This window comes from Capricornis sumatraensis, chromosome 4, assembly GCF_032405125.1.
Source record: "Capricornis sumatraensis isolate serow.1 chromosome 4, serow.2, whole genome shotgun sequence".
Lineage (NCBI taxonomy): Eukaryota > Metazoa > Chordata > Mammalia > Artiodactyla > Bovidae > Capricornis > Capricornis sumatraensis.
In genome coordinates, this window is record NC_091072.1 from 137,446,548 (window position 1) to 137,457,471 (window position 10,924).

The 10,924-nt window shown below is 44.3% G+C and overlaps 1 pseudogene; it reads right to left on the minus strand.

Moving 5' to 3' along the window:
* Positions 1 to 2,156: 2,156 nt before the first annotated feature.
* On the minus strand, positions 2,157 to 3,488 carry LOC138079012 (C-terminal-binding protein 2 pseudogene; annotated as a pseudogene).
* Between the last annotated feature and the right edge of the window lie 7,436 nt (positions 3,489 to 10,924).

Here is a 10,924-nt window from a genome sequence, read left to right on the forward strand (position 1 = left end):
ATTGACTATGCCAAAGCCTTTGACTGTGTGGATTACAATAAACTGTGGAAAATTCTTTAAGAGATGGGAATACCAGACCACCTGACCTGCCTCTTGAGGAACCTATATGCAGGTCAGGAAGCAACAGTTAGAACTGGACATGGAACAACAGACTGGTTCCAAAGAGGAAGAGGGGTACGTCAAGGCTGTATATTCTCGCCCTGCTTATTTAACTTACATGCAGAGTACATCATGAGAAACGCTGGGCTGGAAGAAGTACAAGCTGGAATCAAGATTGCTGGGAGAAATATCAATAACCTCAGATATGCAGATGACACCACCCTTATGGAAGAAAGTGAAGAGGAACTAAAAAGCCTCTTGATGAGAGTGAAAGAGGAGAGTGAAAAAGTTGGCTTAAAGCTCAACATTCAGATCTAAGATCTAAGAACTAAGATGATGGCATCTTGTCCCATCACTTCATGGGGAATAGATGGGGAAACAGTGGAAACAGTATCAGACTTTATTTTTTGGGCTCCCAAATCACTGCAGATGGTGATTGCAGCCATGAAATTAAAAGATGCTTACTCCTTGGAAGGAAAGGTATGACCATCCTCGATAGCATATTCAAAAGCAGAGACATTACTTTGGCAACAAAGGTCCGTCTAGTCAAGGCTATGGTTTTTCCAGTGGTCACGTATGCATGTGTCAGTTGGACTGTGAAGAAAGCTGAGCACCAAAGAATTGATGCTTTGGAACTGTGGTGTTGGAGAAGACTCTTGAGAGTCCCTTGGACTGCAAGGAGATCCAACCAGTCCATTCTAAAGAAGATCAGTCCTGGGTGTTCTTTGGAAGGAATGATGCTAAAGCTGAAACTCCAATACTTTGGCCACCTGATGCGAAGAGTTGACTCATCGGAAAAGTTTCTGATGCTGGGAGGGATTGGGGGCAGGAGGAGAAGGGGACGACCGAGGATGAGATGACTGGATAGCATCACTGATTCTATGGACATGAGTTTGAGTGAACTCCGGGAGTTGGTGATGGACAGGGAGGCCTGGCGTGCTGCAATTCATGGGGTCACAAAGAGTTGGACATGACTAAGGGACTGAACTGAACTGAACTGATGTCCATTTTTAGTCATAATGCTATGGCACACTTAACAGACTACAGTACAGTGTAAACATAGTTTTTGTATGCACTGGGAAGCCAAAATCCATTTGACTCACTTTATGGCAATACACACTTTATTGTAGTGACCTGGAACCAGACCTATAATATCTCCAAGGGATGGTTGTGTTTGTTAGCTTTTCTTTAAAAAGTTTTTACCTATGAACATATACACTTTTTAAAATTTCATTTTTAATTGGTGGATAATTGTTTTACAATGTCATGTTGGCTTCTGCTGCACAACAATGTGAATCAACCATGAGTATACTCTCCTCTCTCTTGAGTCTTCCTCCTACCTCCTCATCCCACCCCTCCAGGTTGTCAGAGAGCACTGAGCTGAGATCCTTGTGTTAAACAGCAACTTCCCACCAGCTATCTATTTTACACATGGTACAAATGACAACCCACTTCAGTGTTCTTGCCTTGAGAATCCCAGGGATAGGGGAGCCTGATGGGCTGCCGTCTATGGGGTCGCACAGGGTAGGATACGACTGAAGCGACTTAGCAGCAGCAGCAGCAGCAGCAGTGTATATATGTCAATGCTACTCACAATTTGTCCCACCCTCTCTGTCCTCTGCTCTGTCCACAAGTCTGTTCAATTTTTTAAATTATTCTCTTAATATTTTATTTTGATGTTTGGAACTCTTGATGCAACATTCTGGAGCAAGGACCTGAACAGGACCTCCTGTGCCCGAGGGACTGGTAAAGGAAACAGATCTATTTATTCTTTGTGATTTGAGGCACAGATGAAAAACTTAACACACAATAATAGAAGTTGGTCGTTAATAAATCACATCCTAGTCTCTTTCAGCGCTTGCTTAAGCAGACGGCATCTTCAGTTTTCCCATGTCTCGACTTCTAGCTCTTTTGTAGTTGTAACACTGCAACGTCAATGATGCATATGTCCAGAATCAGTTAAAAAGACTGTCAAATTCCTTTTCTCTTAGTTCATTCATTTTTCACTGTCTCTTGGTCCCAGGTGTATCTGAATGCTTGCCTTTCCTCACTTGCCGCTATTGCTCGTTGAGGTGCTCTCGATTGTCCCCGTATTTTGTGGGCGGGTTGGGAGAGGGAGCTTGAGAGGGATGTGCCACTGTGGGGAGGTTGTGGATCACCAGGATGCCTCTGGGGATGATCCCTTCCTTGGCAGCAGGAAGTCCTCCCAGAGCCACGCCCACAATGCCTGGCGGGTGTCTGTATGTGGCACCATTCAGCTCTGGATGAATTGCTTGCTGATCTATTACTGACCAGGGAGCTGTTGTGACAAAGAGTTCCTTGTTCACACAGTTTATTAAGCTCTCTGGGATGCGACCTGTGATAGCCCGTCGGATCTCAGTGGCAGTTGCCTCCCTCATCTCCAAGGAGGCTTGCTCACTATACCAGGCTTTGTGGGGAGTACCGATGAGATTTGGTGCATCTTTCAAGGCACCCTGAGCAAAGCTGAAAGGCTCCGATTTGTGCACATCAAGGGCCGCCCCTCATATCCTCCCTTCTCTGAGGGCTTGGGTTAAGGCTTTCTCATCCACCAGTCTGCTGCAGGCCGCGATCACTAGGAAGGCGCCTTGCCTCATCTGCTTTATAGTGAAGTCACTGATGTGGTGGTTACGTTCGTTGAGACTGCAGTGCAGGGAGACACGGTAGCTCTGGAACTGCAGGGTATAGACTCTCTACACGCCCAGGGACCGCTCCGTCCCATCCTACAAGTAGGGGTTATAAAATAGGACGCTGAATCCAAAGGCCTTGGCTCAAACCGCAACTGCCTGCCCCATTGCGACCGAAGCCAGTGAGGCCCAGTGTCTCCCCGCAGATGTGCGCCCCCGCCCCCCGCCCGAGGCAACCTCCCAGATCCGCTCGACACTGCACCCGCCTGCCTTCACGCAATGCCTGGTACAGCCAGGTGTTCTGCCCGTACAGATTAAGGATGTGGATGTGGCAGACGCTTGAGACCGCTGTCTCTTTCACTGCTGCGGACAGGATGTTGCACACGGTGATCCCGAGTTCACCTGCAGCCTGACGTCGACCTAGTTGTAGCCGCTGCCTATCTGCACAATCACTCTTAGGGCCTTGAACTTCCCCAGGTCCTCCCTGGTGAGCATGATGGTGTGATACATCATGGCGCCAACTGCCTCGTTAAAACCTTCTCGTGGATCTCCTGAGTGAACTGTGCATCGCAGAAGGCCACAGTGGCCAGGTCCTTCAGGATGGGCATTTCCACCGGGTGTAGTCTCTGCAGCCAGCAGTGCCACCAGGGGGCAGGGGTGCAGGGGGCTGTTCTGGGGGCGGATACCTTCGCAAATTCTGTCCAATCGCTGTCGCTTGACTTTGTTCTTATCCACAAGGGCCATTCTTTATCGAGCTTTGCACCTCTCTGATTCAAAAGGCAAAGCGGTCCTCAAAGAACTTAGGGGCTCTTGTAGGAATCTGTGGGCATTACACCACTATGCGCCCAACATAAATTTGTCCACCAACTCTGTAGTTCACACGATGGGTTGTCTGTCTTTTTATTTTTTATTTTTTTATTTTTTTTAATTTTAAAATCTTTAATTCTTACATGTGTTCCCAAACATGAACCCCCCTCCCTCCTCCCTCCCCACAACATCTCTGTGGGTCATCCCCATGTCTTTTTAAAGAGAATGCAGCTTCATTGGTTCAAAACCGTTTAAGGCGATGAAACCCTAGTCCTGGGCAGCCGGCATCTGCCACAAAGGGCTTCCGCATGGGAGGCGCTGCCGCGGCGGCAGCTGTGCGGCGCTCCAGTCAGCACCACGTGGCTCCCGACTCCATCCCTCGCTCCTCAGGCTACCGCCTGCTCCTCTGGGCCGCTCCCTGGCCACCTTAAAATGACCCACAAGTCTGTTCTTTATGTCTGCATCTCTTCCTACCCTGCAAATAGCTTCGTTGGTACCATTTTTCTAGATTCCCTATATATGTGTTAATTATACGATTTTTGTTTTTTCCAGCTTACTTCTGTATAACAACTTACTCTGTATAACAGACTCTACATTCATCCACCTCACTACAACTGACCAAATTCATTCCTTTTTATGACTGAGTGATATTTCACTATATATATATACCTCTATACCACAACGTTGTTATCCATTCATCTGTTGATGGACCTCTACTTGTTAGCTTTTTAAAATGGACATATTGTTTTTATTTATTTTCTTATCTAAACAAATATATATTTTATACCTAATTTTATATTTTTAAGTTTGATTTTTTTTTTCCCCCTAAAGCCCCAACAAACTGCATACGCTTTTGGTTCCATGAAACCTATATCTTTCCCACCTCTATTATATTACCCATCAGAGACACTAAAGATGTTGGTCCACACTAGAGTCATCTTTCTGGAAGGACATATTTAGGGCCTTTCCTGAGTGGCTTCCGGCCCCGAAATGTGACTATATGAAAATAAGCCTTCATCTGTGGAATTTCAATCCCCTGCTGACAAAGCTGCATATATTGTCCTTCAACTCTCTTCTCATATGAACACTTCTCTCATCTTCCTTTTTTATTTGTTTGGCTTCATCCTAGTCTTCCAGTTGATAACATTTGATTCAGTGCTTTTAGATCCCACCATGTGACTTTTCCTTCTCCAAGAGGTCACATGCCTGACTCCCAGCGACCCCTGCACAAAGGTCCCAAAACTGCTCATGAAACATGGTTCCATACTTCAAGTTCTAAATAAATAGCTATTAGAACCCTGCATCCTGCTTCTTTGTTAGCTACTGCTATGAGGGACTCATATGATCTTGTTGTCTATCCCCACGAGAGCAAAGGAAGTTTATACAAATCCTGTTTCTCCACAAGGCATCCTGAGAAAGAAGAGAAACCTCTTCTATCAAAATTTGGAACTGGGATCTCAAACACTTATAACAATGTTCTCTGCTGCTTGACTTGACCCATGGAATCATAACAAAGAGAGAAATAGTGTTTATTTAACTCAATTACTGCCTGGTTTAAATGGTTTTCTGTGAGTGAACAGGAAAATTAACCACCATTCTCAACATTGTTTTTAAGGCAAATTGTGCTCTTACATTACAAATAACTGGCTTTATAAATGATGGTTGGAGCACAAACTGTTGGTGCGTTGAGTAAACAAACTATTTCTTTTCAGTTTGTGAAGTTAACATTCTTCCACTATTTCTGTAATTGGAGCTGCTTGCAGCATAAAGCAGCAGACGGTTGACCACCCAGGTGTCACTATGGCTAATTATTAAAATGAAGCCGGGTACATGGTATTTACCATTCTTCATCGCCTTTATTTCTGTTTTAAAGTACAGAGCAGACAAGATTCACTTAATTTCTGCAAAAAGGTTTGTAGTAAAGAAGAACCTTTGTGTTCTGTTATATGTTGATCACTAAAGGGATGGTGCCTGTAAGTTTAAATTATACGCAATGGTCCACCTCTGGGAACACTGCCTCCCAGGTAAGGAGCATTGTACCTTTTGCTCACAGCAAACATCCTGATCAGACCTACTTGGGAATGAATACAGGAAGGAAGAAATTAACACATCCTCTCTGGAGACTGACCAGAAGCAGGAAATGTTTGACTTTACTTTTTCCCCTTTTAGTATAAAAGAAGCCTGAATTCTAATTAGGCAAGATGGTTCTTTGGGACACAAAGATCTGCCTGCTTTCTGAATCAAGTCGCAATTCCTTGCCCCAACAGCTCATCTCTAGATTTACTGGCCGCCTGTGTGCCTTGCAGAACTGTTTGGACTTGATAACAGGTTCAGAAGTTGCAAAAACTCATTTCCTTTTTGCTGCTGTGGTCTCTGGGGATCACCCATTGCATTTTGTTTGAAGTGAAAGTGAAAGTGTTAGTTGCTCAGTTGTGTCTGACTCTTTACGACCCCATGAACTGCAGCCTGCCAGGCTCCTCTATCCATGGGATTCTCCAGGCAAGAATACTAGAGTGGGTAGCCATTCCCTCCTCCAGAGCATCTTCCCAGCCCAGGGATCAAACCCTGGTCTCCTGCAGTGCAGGAAGATTCTTTACCATCTGAGTCACTGGGGAAGCCCAGCTTTTTTGTTTAATGTTGCCCTAATCTGAGATTCAGTGCAATAGCTCAGTGCAAGATCCAGGCCTGACCTAGGGCAGAAGGACAGAGACCACGACTTTCAGCGCATTGCGTGAGTCTCTATTCAAGTCATCTAAAGCTGCCTTGAGCTGCTCCAGTTCCTCACAGCCCATTAGTTTTCAATCAAGTTTGTAGAACTAAGCCTTATGATGACGTCTAGTCCAGTGCCACGCAAAGCATGATCCTTGTATCAGCAGTGGTCTGCAAGCTGTTACCAGTCAAAGAAAAAAGAAATACAGAAATCAAGAGAATGTTTCTAAAACAAAACCTTGTACAGTCAGCTGACATTGCTGTGCAACATCACATCAAAGTATATTATCAGTCATTTCATTGGACAGGAAACACCCACTTTGGTTGTTATCAAACTCACCAAGTAAGTTACCTGTGACGTCAAGCACAGTAAGACCATGTGTTGGTCTGCAAGAGAGTAGAAGTGAAAAAAAATTTTTTTAAACCAATTCTCCGTGATAGTTTTTAAAGCTTTGGTCTAGGTTACCAAGAGGGCACTGGGAGGCAGGGAAATTTTAATGAATGCAAGTTGAAAAGAACCGGGACCTCTGTGGAGATAGTCCTGATTTCTGTGCAGACTCAAATAACTCTCCAGCTTCCTCATGCCCTTAGACTTGAATGAGTGTACTAGGGCTAAGTTGTGCCTGGTCTCAGCTTGGATAATGTATGTGTGTTAAGTCACTTCAAGCGTGTCGACTCTTTGCAACCCCAAGGACTATAGCCCTCCAGGTTCCTCTGTCCATGGAATTCTCCAGGCAAGAATATTAGAGTGGGTTGCCATTCCCTTCTCCAGGGGACCTTCCCAAACCAGGTATTGAACACAGGTCTTCCACATTGCAGGCAGATTCTTTACCATATGAGCCACCATGGAAGCCCAGCTTGGATGATATTCCACGATAAGCAGCCTCTTCAGAGACTGCGATGGACTTTGCTTCCATCCAGCAGAGCAGAGGTAACTGACGTCCGGTACAGCTCTGGTGCCCAAAAGAAAAGCCACACAGGGACATCTAGTGGTAAGGAGAAATCGCCAACCTGCTCCAAAGAAGTCCAAGAATTTCCAAACCCCAAGCTGCCTGGGGACTTTGGATTCATTTATTGAATTTTACCTCATACTCTAGCAAATTAGTCACTGTGTTTGAAGGAAAGCAGAGGTCAACCTGATGCCCTGCCCCTGAAATGGAGCTGGACACTCCAGCCACCTGTTAGGACACCTCTAACAAGTCTCTGTACATCCAGAATGAAGCAAAGAGTGAAGGCAATAGATAGATTCTTCAGGCAAGAGTGCCAAGGAGAGAATACAGATAGAAGATCATCGTTTTACAAACAATTACTTCAATACTGTCTTTCTGGTTGGCTGTAAAATGGACCTAACTCCAGAGAAGCAGAAATGATGCAAAGCTTCAAAATAAACTGAATACATTAAAAACAGTCCTCCAAACTTGCTGATCTATAAATTAGCATCAGCAAAACTCTTAATGAGATTTACCTGTGAGTTCCCCAGCAAGATGACAAAGCCAAGTCAAAGCTAGCCACCCAGATTGATAAAACAAAGCCCTTAGAAGAAGCAGATTTCTCCTGGCATTTGACGGAAAGACTGAAGCTAAAATAAATAAAGTTGTATCAGACTTTTGTTGTCAAAAGCTGACTCTTACACATGCTGATAGATGTGCAAATAAATTCAATTAGGTCCAAATTAATAGCTAGTAAAAATCATAGTAGATTTTACTATGAGAAACGTATCTAAGGTCTATAATTTGTGGGTTTTGCCTTTTTATGCATTGTTGTTTATTCATTCACCAAAAAGCCCTATACTACAACTCATGTATCATCATATAGCTTTTTAAAGGTATCTAGTGGAATGGGCTTCCCTGGTAGCTCAGCTGGTAGAAAATCCGTGTGCAGTGCAGGAGCCCTAGGTTGGGAAGATTCCCTGGAGAAGGGAACAGCTACCCAGGCCAGTATTCTGGCCTGGAGAATTCCATGGACAGAGGAGCCTGGCAGGCTACATACAGTCAGTCCATGGGGTCGCAAAGACTCTGACACAACTGAGTGACATTCACTTTAACTTTCAGTTGATGTAATATCGACGTTCTTCCTTCAACCTACCTACTTCCACCCAGCTAATGACCAGAAAATTATTGCAGTTGTCCAATTCATGCTCATTAACACCCTTCTTGATTACAATGGCCCATTGCAGTTTAATTTGTATTACAGATTAAACTCTTCTAACAACGTAAGTTTCTCCCTCTTTCCCAAAAGAAATTTGGGACAAGAAGAAGATGAAACTGGGGAGGTGATCTCTAGTCCCTGTATTGTATTTCTCTTCTTGCTCCTACTTCTCTGAGTTGAAACTGGATCCCCCCACTCTCTGGCTGTATTTAGACTGTCCTATCTAAATCCATGGGGCTTCCGTGGGGGCTCAGTCAATAAAGAATCCGCCTGCAATTCAGGAGACCCAGGTTTGATCCCTGAGTCAAGAAGATCTCCTGGAGAAGGGATTGGCAACCAATTCCAGTATTATTGCCTGGGAAACCCCATGAACAGAGGAGCCTGGTGGGCTACAGTCTATCAGGTAGCAAAGAGTCAGACAAGATTTAGCAGCTAAACCACCACCATCTAAATCCACTCTATGTCCATACTGGTGAAATCCATGGTGTGCTGTCAGCTCATTTGTTGTCTGGTATTACTTCGTCCTTCCCAACCAACTTCGTCTTAGGCCTATACCTCTTCTCTCCACCTACAGGTCCTGCTACAGCCCTCACTGGAGTCATCCTTCAGGACAGGGATCTCTTGATGGGTCCGCTGGTTTCTCAGCGATGCCATCAGGAGCATGTCAGAGCTCCAGGAAACAGTTTGTGACAGTGAGTCAGTGGAGAGCTGAAGCTCTAATTTCTGGACCTCTCCTGAACCACGTGACACTGATGTTACTACTCCTTGAGCCAATCTGGTCACTCTGGAGCACCCTGTGGGGTGTACGCCTCCCATAGTTCCCTATGAGAAGCAGGGTGTTTTCATTTCATATGGCTGCTGTAGCACATTGTCACAAATGCAGCAGCTTAAAACAGCTTAAAACAACAGTTAAAAAATGGATTCTCTTCCAGCTCTAGAGGCCAGAGTCTGAAATCAAGTGGTCAGAAGGGTGGGTTCTGTCTAGAGGCTCTGAAAAAGAATCTGCTTTATGCCTTTCTCCTAGCTCCTGGCAGCTACTGGCAACCTTGTCATTCCTTGGCATTCCTGGACTTCATAACTCCAGTCTCTGCCTCCATCTTTCCATTACCTGATTCTCTCTCTATGGTAAGTCCCTTATCTACGAACAAGTTCTGTTCTGAGAGTGCATTCGGTAAGTCCAATAAAGTTAGTCTAGGTACCCAACTGACACAATCAACTATACAGTATTGTCCTATAATAGGTTTATAATACTTTTCATACAAATAATACATAAAAAACAAACACAAAAAATAAAGAAATTTTTTTTTAAATCTTACACTATAGTGCCTTGGAAAATACAGTACTACTTTACAACCGCTGGCATATGGGGGCTGACATCGAGTGAACAGACAAGAAGAGTTACTGACTGGAGAAGGGAGAGGGTATGAGAGATGGTAGAGCTGAAGGATTGTCAGTTGTAGGAGATGGAGGGTAAGCTACAGTTTCACTCACACCTGACACTGATGGAATGCATGTTCATATCTTTGAAAGTTTGCAGCATGAAGCTCTATGTAGAGGATGTATATAGAGGATGTACTGTGTCTGTGTCTCTTTTCCCTTCTCATCTCTTATGAGGATTTACCATTGGTTTTCAATCTCATCCTAATCCAGAATAATCTCATTTTGAGATCATTAATTTAATTATACCTGCAACAACCCTTTGTCCACATAAGGTCATATTTATATGTTCCAGTGGTTAGAAGATCTCAGGGTTGGCAGGAGGCACTATTAAACCAATGACATAAGCCTTCTCATAAAGTCCAGAGGTGTGTAGTTCCCTCAGGGGATCCTAGTAGCACCCCAATCCCACATCCAGTCTCTCTGAACACCTTCCTTTTTGCACCAGAAGCATTTCTGCCTCCTGCCCCTCTTCCAGGAGGAATTTCCCTGTCAGATCCGCCCTCTTCCTACTTCCAAGCCTCTTTTTCCTAGTAGGTGCCTACTTTCTTCTTTCTTGGAGTGATAAAAACTCAGACATGCAGTAATGGGAAAAAAAAAAAGCATGGTTTAAAAGAGAGATTGTATTACTTGTGAGCATATTTCAAAAACATTATCTCCATTATATATATGCAGACATACACAGAGTCTATTACATCAAAACATTGGCCCCACATGGCAACATCTTAACCAAAACTGTAAAGGAGAAATTCCTGGTGGCTCAGATGAAGATTCTGCCTGCAATCTAGGAAAGTTGGGTTTAATCCCTGGGAAGATCCCCTGGAGAAGGGAATGGCTACCAACTCAGTATTGTTGCCTAGAGAATTCCATGGACAGAGACTACAACCCCATGGGGTCCCAAAGAGTCAGACATGACTGAGTGACTAACACTTTCACTACTCCACACTTGGAAAATAATCTAAAGTTTGGGGACTTCCAAACTTTTGCGTGATCCAGTGATTAAGACTGTGCTTCCAATCCTGGGGGCATGGGTTCCATCTTCCACTGCGGAACTAAAATCCTGCAAGCTGTGCAGCATG